We start from the raw sequence: 10798 nt of genomic DNA, 5'->3' as shown, positions 1-10798 counted from the left end.
CACAGACTTCTATGCTATTGTAGATATTTTAAAGAAATCATAGCTGATTCATACACTTAATGCAATGTAAGTCAGGTGAGTAGAACTGAATATTTTCTGAAAATAGCTATCATAACCCTGAAGAATAGAAAAAAGAGTAAAGACTTTGACATTAATAAAAATGTTGGAGAGATGGGATTCTGGATAAGAGATAAAGAGGCTGATCTGATACTTATTTGAATTAAAGACAAATACTAGAAATCAATAAAAATATTCTTTTGACTAGCATAAGACTGATCGGAAACATTTTTAATCATTTCCAAATGGAATACAAGGTAAAAAGTTCTCATGCGTGTTTTTGTGAATGTAGAGTGCTTCGAAACTCATTTTACATGTCCTACCAACAAAAATGGATGCCACCAATTAACATACTTTATTGCTCCCAAACTAGTTTTCCCTTATTTTTTTAAAATTTTATCTTAAAGGAATTTCAACAGTATGTTTTCCTCTCATTAAAAACAACTTATAGAGAGCCTACTCTGCACTAGCTACTCTACTTGGAGCTTTCCATTCATTAAAATCACACACATACCTACTCAATGATTCCCACATTTAATAAATTAATGGTCTTTCAGTGCTTATGAATTCATATTGATATTACAATTGTAAAAGAGGTTATAACATAAGCAGCTATGAAAAGTTGATTATTTTATATATAACTCAATATTTTAAGCTCTTAAATGTTAAGAGAAAAAGTAATTGAAATTGTCAGTAAGAGAAATTGTCAGAGAGGTAACCTCAAATCAAACATTTTATATTCAAACTGCCATAGTTTAGATCTATCAAAGTAATTCACATTAAATTCTTTAGAAAAGGGGTAATTTTAAAAGGAGATTATGCTACCTGCATTTGCAGAATTCTAATTGCTTATTTATTTATTATAGATTATTTAGTTATTTACCTATTTATTTACTTACTATAATTTATTTAGTTACTGTCATCCTTGACAAACAACAAATAAATGCATATATTTTAGTAGCAGTAATGTTTCAACAAAAATCCAGGGAGCTTGATTTGCCTATGAATATCATCTATTTGTATTTCTTGCTGAATGAAATTAAAGTGTGGCATTTCATGATGGAAGGTAATGGTCTACAGAATATGTTCATGTTCTTCAAAGTACACAGACGACTTAGTAAAACAAGTCAAAAAGTGTATCATTTTGATAAAATTTGCCAAATGAAAGCCAATTATTTGTTAGTTAATATGCCCTCCAAATATTACAAGCACATCCCCCACCTCAGCATTAAAAAGCTATTTAGATGTGATACCCTTCCAACAGAAGCTAATCCTACTTCTTGTTTCTTGTCAACATCATTGGCATTTAGCAGCTGTTAAATAAATTCAAAGGACAATCTAGCGGAAGATTGCCGCCACAGCAGGAAAGAAAAAGAACTGTCTTCTGGGATGAGTCACTCAAGTCAGAGAGGTTTAGAGAGAGGCTCTTATAAAAGCACTTCTTTTCATTTCATTCTTTAGGTTGAGGTCTGTTGATAAGGAAATGAACTCAACAAGCTTTTGGCTTCAAAATCACCATGGACGTGTTTATCTTAGGCAATGTGGTGCCATTGCTAAAAAGGAGTAAGTCAAAAGAAAAAAAATAACGTAAAAGCTATGAAGATATCTGGCATATAGAGCAAACCAGAGCTTCATTAGAAAGTTATTGTCAGTCTTTGTTTCTCTCTTTTGAAAAAGAAAAAAAAAAAACATGAGAAGACAGGAGCATTCAAAGAAGAACAGTGGAAATGATCAAGAAAGGGTAATGAATTTAAGGACAATCTTAAAAGGAGTCTGGTTTATATTAAATCTAGAGAAAAGAAAGCACAGGAAAAAGTTTATAACTGTGTTCAATAAGTAATCAAATGTTCAAATTTCTCAAGATAAAGAGAACCAAAGATAAGGGTACAATTAAAACAAAATATTTAGGTAAAGAACTGCTGGAGAATTAAATTAGTCTCAAAAAGACGAAAGTATTTGTAAAATCTTCATCTCGGTAAATTAAAGAGGCAAAACTATCCTCCTGTGAGGAAATTTAAATAAACGAAGCCTTCACAGAAGACAGAGATATATAAAATTGACCATGAGGAATCTTCCAGATTGAGAACTCAGACTGCCAAATATTTGAATTTAATTTCTATTGAATATAGCTGGATTTCAAACTAAAAAATAAGAAATATGAACTTCAGTGAATGCTTGCAGTAATGTCTTATCTGAACTGCAGGGAAAGGGGACGGCACTTGATTAATCCCTCTGCTGGAAGGCAGCAGGCCTCCCACTGCCCTTCGGGTCTGTGCCCAGAGCACCGCCAGAACACTGGGCACCTCTGGGCTTGCTCTGGCCGTACTCGGAAATCTTCTTTGACGATGGCATCCAGCTTGGCTGGATCTCTTCCAGGCTTCTAAAAATATTAGAAGTTTACAAATCCTAATGCACAACTAGTGACTCTTGTTGCCAGCTCACTTCTGTTCTATCCTTCTCTTCTGTTGCCCAGGTTCTTTTTCTGTTTTCCCAAAAGCTGGCTACAGAAATTCATTGCTAAGTTCGGGACCCAATTATATATTCTTCAAATATTATCTATCTAGCATTCCGACTTCTAAGAACCAGATGTCTTCCTCATTCTTTTCCAACACAAGTCTTGGCTACTCCTGAGATCTTTCTGACCTTGTCCTCTGCTAGTCTCACCCTTCAACATAATAGGATTGCTGTAACTTTATATTTAATTAGTTTAATATACACAACTAAGCCACTAATAAATATATAATGAGTCCTATGAGCTTATGACTATAGGTATATTTATAAACCATATTATATATAATTTTAAATCAGCAGAATCGCTAATAGTTTGCCAAACCGCATACAGAAATTCTTAGGATAGGAACAACCTCATGTGAATATCAAGCTTCTCAGTTCTTAGCATATTCAAAGAGAGAGGAATCACAAATATGGAAGAAACCATTCGGCACAGCACTAGGTGCCAGCCATAAAACCAGAGCAGATCCTCGACGCCTTTACTCTGCCAGATGCCAAGCCTCTCAGGGAGGACTGTAGAGGAGGTCTGGTCAGAGCTGCTCTTTACCAGCTGGGAAGAAGCATTTCAATTTTAGCCATCAGTATAGCCATACTCTCATTTTGGGGCAGCATAGGTACGTATTAATGAGTTCTTTTTTAATTATTAACAACATGCATTGGTCAGACAAAGGCAGAGAGGTCAAAATATGAATATATATATTAATTCTAGAGACTAGTAATACAGATAATTTCTTCTAAGAGTGGTAGGGATATTTAAAATGGTCATAGGCAGATGAGTTCTGGAAACTAAAGTTATTTTGGTTTTACCCCACACTTGACTATTTTAGTGTGATGGTTAATAAATACTTATCATATTATCATACTTACAGAAAGAACTATGAAAAATGTAAGGAATCAGAGGCATGATATATGACCAATTCAATTTTGCTAACCTTCATGGATAAGTTTTAAAATTAAAATTTTTATTAAGCCAAAACCTTTGAGCCTAAAAATAATTTCGTCTAAAAATCGTCTATGAAGAAAATCCAGATAAAGTATAATTAAGTATAGGTTAAATATAAATATGAAATAAGAGAACTCACAACCTGCAAGCCTTTTAAAATCTAATTTAATTCTGGAATGTACATTTAAATATTGTAAAGAATTTTAGCAATATGTGTTATTGCCCTTAATCTACCATGGCATAGAATGACATTTTTAAACTGTGACTATGAATGAAAATTTTCCTCTTTTTCCCTTCATTCTTCTCCTTTTTTTAAAAACACCACACATACTTTTATAATGAGGATATTTAACCATTTTATCTATTTTCCAAATTTTCTAATCTAACACAAAACAAATTAAAAAATACAATTGAGTAATCTCCTAATTTCTTCATTCTATACTAAACAAAGTAAAGCAAGCAGAATTAGCTCATGGGATTTAAATCACTTTTTGTTAAAATATCTATGTATGTGCATGGGGCATGTTCTGTATACATAAATTAGGGAAACCAACTTTTTTCAAAACCAAGGACTAATATTAAGCTTCTCTATTTTTGACTCATTTTTGATATAAAATACAAAGAAAATAATAAATGTTTTTCATCTGTGTTTGGGGGTTAGCAAGTTTGGAGTTAAATGGGGCCAAGTGGATTCATTTCTACTTTGTCTCATACTTGCACAATTCAAGGTCCCACACAGAGTTTTCTTGAGAATGTAAAAATTTAACCAGTGTTTTGAATTCTGACCTCAAAAACATGTGTATGACCTATTTTTGAAACCAAAGCATTCTCTATTGATATGTTTCAGTGGCTGGAATTCATTTTGGAAGCACATGCTACAAAGTGAAAAGAATCAGCTCCATTTTTGTTGTTGATGATGATGTTCCATAATGTTCCAGCAGAAACTGGCTCTAATTGGCATTGCTTTGTGGAACAGAATTGTCCATCTAACATGTGCTTTTGAAACCTAATGTATATTCAGCCCAACATAGATGAACATGCTACAGATTATCAGCAAGCATATATTTTGCTTCAGAAGACCAAAGATAAGACAAGAAAATAATTACTAAAAATATTATACAAGAGAGTATAGAACAAAGTTCTATAATTGTTTCATGATTTATATGTTAAGACATTTCAAAGAGAGGTATATATGAACTGGAGAAGTCAGAATAGTACCTGTTTGGTCTTGGAAAGATGATGATGATGATGATGATGATGATGATGATGATGGTGGTGGTGGTGGTGGTGATGGTGGTGGTGGTGATATTAGTATAAACTGAGAACATATTTATGCCAAGAACTGTGTTTTGCATAAGTTATTTCATTTAGTCTTCATAGAACCTTTTAAGGTAGAAATATGATTATCTTTATTTTACAGACTAAGAAACTGAGGTAAGAAAGATTAAGTTACTTGCTAAGTGGAGGGAGGATTACAACTCTACCAAACTGTTTTCAGATTTCTATTCTGATTTTCTGTCCTGATTCAAATAATCAGATGTTTTGCAAGCACCATCCAAGATGATGATCCTACAACATGCCTGCCTAGATTTCTCAGAATCCTCTTCCCTGATGGCCTGCACTATTCTCTATCCACTTGTTGAGATCTGGTTTGTTCACCTTGGGCACTCTAATACTAAACTTTTGTTGAATCAAGAGTAAGACCGCCAAGGACTTTAGAATTGCCAAAGAAAAATCTGACTGTATATCAGAATAACCTGGGGAGCTTGTTAAAACTACAGATTCATAGATTCCCAGTTCTTGAAATCTGTAATTTAAAAAAAAAGAATTCTCACATTAATCTAGGATTGCTAAAAGAGCACTTGAGACCAGTAACTTGTGCCTTATCCATGGATCAGTTGTCCTAAGACTTAGCCAATTCTAGTTACAAAATCTCTCTCAGGTTACAGCATCTCTGAAGCCACTCTATGATTCTTTAACTGACAACAGTTAATCAAGACTAACTATGAATCAGCCATCAGACCAAATTCTGAAATAACTTTTTAAAAAATGGATGGTGACTTTAAGAAGCTCATTATTTGCTGACACAGAGAGATAAGCCAAAAGGCACTGTACAGTAGGTATCAGAACAGGTTTACATATAGGGTTTAGTGAGAGCACATAAGAGAGATGTTACAACTTCCTGGCTTCCATCATTTTTCTCTGGCTCTTCCTTTTGGGTCTCCTTCTCATGTAGTCTACTGGAGGCTTCATTTACGTCATTTCAATTAATCTTCGCAACAGTCCCAATAAGACAGACATTAGGAATTTGAAAGATAAGGAAATTGGGATTTGGAGGGATTTAAAAACCTGTCCAATGATATACACCTAAAAACAGAAAGAGAATTCAAAACCACAGCTATGTACCCCAAAGTCCAAAAGTACAATTTTCACATTTCATAAATAGCCAACAATTGTAAGGATGTTTATCTCGAAAAATGAAAGTACGGTCAATCCTTTGCACAAGGAAATAGCTTGAATTTTAAGCTCTTTTCCTAGTTCCAATAAGTAACACATCCAGTCGATCTGAACAGTTTACGTCTTGCTTGGTGAACAATGAGTTATTTTAAAATGACTATCAACAATTCAAAGTCAGATTGGAATTATTTTGTGGGCTCATATTTTCTTTGGCCCCTGATATGAGTCAAACCACAACTCATGTTCTGTTCCCAGGAAGCCATATTAGAACCTGTGCCCGTATTTTCTGCAAGCTGCTGTTTATAAAGCATTTTGTGGTAGGTCTAAAAAATGAAATTGCAGATTAAAAGACTAGGCTGAATTTATTCCATATTCAAACTAAACCTTCTTCTAGAATGTAACATATTTCATGTGTTACTAATGAACCTTGTTAATTAATACTAAAGTTAGAACTATTATAATCTTATTTAATTTTTTAGCAAGGTCCACTTTGATAGGAATTAGGAATTCAAAGGATTAAATAGGTGAACACATTAAAAGTAGCATGAGAGTGAGATTATCAGAGCAAACTTAACAAACTACATTCAGAGCAATAATTTCATCATTAGAATTTGGGTTAAGGTTGTAAATAGAGATGATCTTGGTAATTAGGTGTGAAATTAAAATCCTTACTATCCCTAGTTGAAGAGGAATACAGAAGACAGTTTTAAGAGCTGAAATGTAAGCCTTGAGTAATATGGGAACCAAGGATTTTGTGTGTGAATTTCATTTTTTTATTTTTCGTCTCCCTATAAAAATTCTTTCCGGTCATTTTTTATTTTTTGTCTCCCTATAATAATTCTTCCCTTCTTGTGATATTTCTCCCAGGAATCCAGAAGTAAGAATACCCACTACTGGCATCTAATATCTGAACTATATAATAAGAAACATACATGAACATGTACATAATTAGAAAATATTTAAATGTTTTACTCACTTGTATTATAGTGTATATTTTCTTCTTTAAAAATCCAGTCTCAACATAGAAAAATTTCTGAAATGTTTGAAGCATTCTGAAGTCATATCAAATATCCCAAAAGAAATGCTATAATGAAACTCGTACCTAACAAATTCTAACACATTATTTCTCAGAATTAATCTAATGGGTCATATTAAAAGAGTTTTAATATTTCAAGTATCAAACAATGAGGGTTGTTTTTTTTCATTTTCCTGGTAGATTAATTCATTGTGATCTCACTACTAAGGTATTCTGCTACAAATAGATTTTGTTTTTCTTTGTTTCAGAAACTTAGGCATGAATGTTCTCCAATAGTTGTACTCAATTTCTCTAATACTTTTATTCATCTTATCTGATGATAAAGTAATGAAATCTCATTTTTATCTTGAGAAACCACACTAATAATTTATTTCAAGGAATTTGAAAGATAAATACTTTTGAGTACATGGTTAGAGATGACCAAATAGATTGAAAGCCTATCCTGAAGATCTTAAGGTTTAGGATGGAGATAAGTCAAGAACATGAAAAACAACTATCAGATGAAGAATAATCATATAAAATGTCCAAAATGCTATGGCAAAGTCATCATCAGGTTATAAGCATTCAGGAAGGCTTCATGGAGAAGCTGGTATTTAATTTAAAAAATTATTTATAGAGAAATAGGATTTGAAAAAAACAGATTGGAGGTAGAGATTGTAGTCCAGTAGGATACGACATCAACAAAGGAGCAGAGGAAGAAAATCTCTTTTAAAGAACATGCATTTAGAGGGATCAAGGCATTCATTTCTTCCGTGGTGTCCTGTACCTACCATTACCTGGCATTCATCAAAATATATGGTGAGGTTTTTATGTATCTTTGTCCCTATGAGACTAGGTATTGTTCAAAAACAGAGACTACATTTTTTTTTATCTTTATACCTCTAGAATTTAGCATAATTCCTAGTATACAAAAAATGGTTATTAAATGAAAAGTGAATAAATTAACATTTCGATCCAGGTAAAAAGTAAGAAATAACTGGTGATAAGGATATGAAGAAAAGTTAGAGTGATAAGATTTGGGAAAGGGAGGTGAATAGTTAGTCACTGAACAATTCTAAATAAGAAATTGACATAAATTAACTGTGTTTTGGGAATAATAATTTGATTGTATCAAGCTGACTCTACTGAAGTGAAGATAGCCTGGGAGAAGAAATCCAGTTTAAAGGCATAAGTAATAATTGAGGTCAGAATTAAGTTAATAGCTGTGAACATGGGGTTGGAGAGAAGTCATGACGGATTTAACAGACATGCAGAAGTAGTTCTTCCTGCTTCCTTTGTCCCATAGAAATTAAAGTTTTGCCTCTTTTACTGGCTCGACAACCAGAAGGACCTAAGCCAATAATAGTATGGCCAGCCACGAGTTGTATATCCACCCTCATAACAGAACGAGGGCTGGAAATAGTCTCTATTTCTGGGGTAGATTTAGTACTTTGAACATGAATATATAGCTACATCCATCCCAATTGTCTAATTCTATAGCCAACATGCCTAGTTACTTTTCCTTCTGGGTCCCTGATGCCCACCTGTTTCCAGACGAGACTGCAGCTTGGTCCTATACACCATCCTGGAAAACTGGGGGCCTGAATCCAGACCATGACTCCTACCAGATGAACTCTCCAGGAAATATTTGTCCTCATAGTCTTATAACATCCTTCCCAGTACAGGACACAGGGACCCAAGTGATCTCGATGAATACTGCCAAGGCAAAGCATTCAAACTGAACCCCTATTTTATTCTAACATAGTAAATAGGTCATTATTAACCCTGATCTATAATTCAAAAATGTGTTGCTCTGGCTTTTTGCTTCTCGTCCACTGCAAACTTCCCCATGCTATGTGAAAAGGCCACCTCCTATGAGAAGTATGATTAATAACACTCAGGAACTGATTAAGTTCAAAGCATCGGCATTTCTCATGTCAAAAAATAATCTAAGATTTAGCTTGCCTGACTGAAAAATGTCAGTTTCCTAAACAAAACAGAGGTCAGAAAGGTTCTATTTGGGGAAGAAAGCTATAAGTTTGATTCGAGACTTCATAAACTTGAGATGTTAGTAGCACAAATGGATCAAGTAGCAAAGGACTGTCTGGAGCTTAAAAGTCAAGTCTAAAGATGCATATTTTTAATTAAATAATAAAGATGCAGAGATTTAATTAAATCAGACTGATTATAATTGAATAGACATCACAAAGGGGAAGAGTTCATAAAGAAATAAAGTGAGTTAAGAGATAAATCTCGATAATGATTAAGGAAAGTTGGGAGACTACAGACCAAACAGAAGCCAAGAGAAGATTTCACAAAGAATATATGAACTGGATCAAATTTCCCCACTAATTCAAGGTTGAAGATTAGTTTGGTGATGTCCAGAGCTTAGACCTGACCTTCGTGGGAACATTTTCAGGAATGTGCCGGGAAGGAAAGCCAGGTTGCAAGAGATAAAGCAGTGAGTGCAAGGCAACCAGGTGGAGTCAAGAGTATGTACAAGTTTTCAAAGAACTTTGATATTGAATGAAAAGAGGAAAAAGAGGGCATAATTTGAAAAAGAACTGAATCCAGATGAAGTTTTTCTTCTTTGTAATAGCAAAGGCTTGAACCATTCTGTAGACAGAAAAGAAACACACAGACAGGGAATAACAGAAGACGCTTTTTAAAAAATCGGGAAAATTGATGGAGCAAAGTTCCAAAGAAGGTCAGAAGCAAACATTGTACTCATTTTCTCAAAGACAGCGGCAAATCAAAGAAGGAAGGCCAAGTTTCAAAAGATTTCAGAGAATTAGAAGTTAAGGGAGGAAGTTTGGGTAACATGGTAATAAACTAGAAAGACATAAAAAGAACACATAGTTTTACCAACCCCGGGGCAATCAGGAGCGATTAGAGTCATCTTCTAAAACTTCATTTGGGATATTTTATTATTCCATATAACAAAATAACAAACATCTTTAGTCCAAAATGCAACCAAGGAGTATATTGTCTTATTATATGGATTGGAAAAGTAAGGTGGATTTAGAGCATTATGCTTTCACATTTGCATTTGCCACGGAGACGGACGCATGAGTACTTAATAAACACTTATTGCTGAACGAATTGATCAAATAAAATACATACTTTAAATATAAAATAAAATATAAATATGAATAGCAGATCCTTTTAATAGATGAGTAGCTATAACTACCCTTATACATATAAATACATACAAATGTGTGTGCATCATCGTGTGCTATCACACGTGCTCATGGAGGCGCCCTTCCTTGTCGCTTTCTAATAATATGTGGAACTCCAAAGCCCCAGCACTTGTAATAAGGTGAGTTACAAGCCCAGAGAGTTGGCAATACATGAGTCAACTTCCCAGCAACCTCTACCTGGCATTTATCCATAAATATTTCACTCCTGAAACAGTACAAAATTCTAAAGCAACTAAGTGTCTGAACTGGAAAAGCAGGAATCAGACAGTGCCTTTCCTCACACTGTCTTCTCCACTGCCACTGTGTGAGAGATTCAAGTCCAAATCACAGCTCTTGGTCCTAACTACAGCTGAGCTTTTGAGGTAATCTTGCCCAGGTGCAAGTGAATAAATGGACTGACCGCAAATACAGAGTTACTCTTCTTTATAAAACTGTTATTCATTTGAGAAATGTTTCTAAGACACTTAACTAAGGAGTGTACCAAAAAGCGGGGAGCGGGGGTCACCCTCACCTTTGATATTCAGAACTCACATTTTTGTTGGAATAGCAATGTATCTAGTTTGGGATGATATGAAATCAAGGTAAGAGAACTATAATTTACTTAAAGCTTTTCAT

The 10798-nt window shown here is 34.1% G+C and overlaps 1 pseudogene; it reads right to left on the bottom strand.

Moving 5' to 3' along the window:
• The window catches only part of LOC105299110, a 67912-nt pseudogene that overhangs the window by 54973 nt on the left and 2141 nt on the right, over positions 1-10798 (bottom strand).

The sequence above is a fragment of the Pteropus vampyrus genome, unplaced genomic scaffold (assembly GCF_000151845.1).
Source record: "Pteropus vampyrus isolate Shadow unplaced genomic scaffold, Pvam_2.0 Scaffold172, whole genome shotgun sequence".
Lineage (NCBI taxonomy): Eukaryota > Metazoa > Chordata > Mammalia > Chiroptera > Pteropodidae > Pteropus > Pteropus vampyrus.
Note: the sequence above shows the minus strand (reverse complement) of the source record. Positions and strands in the feature narration are given on the sequence as shown.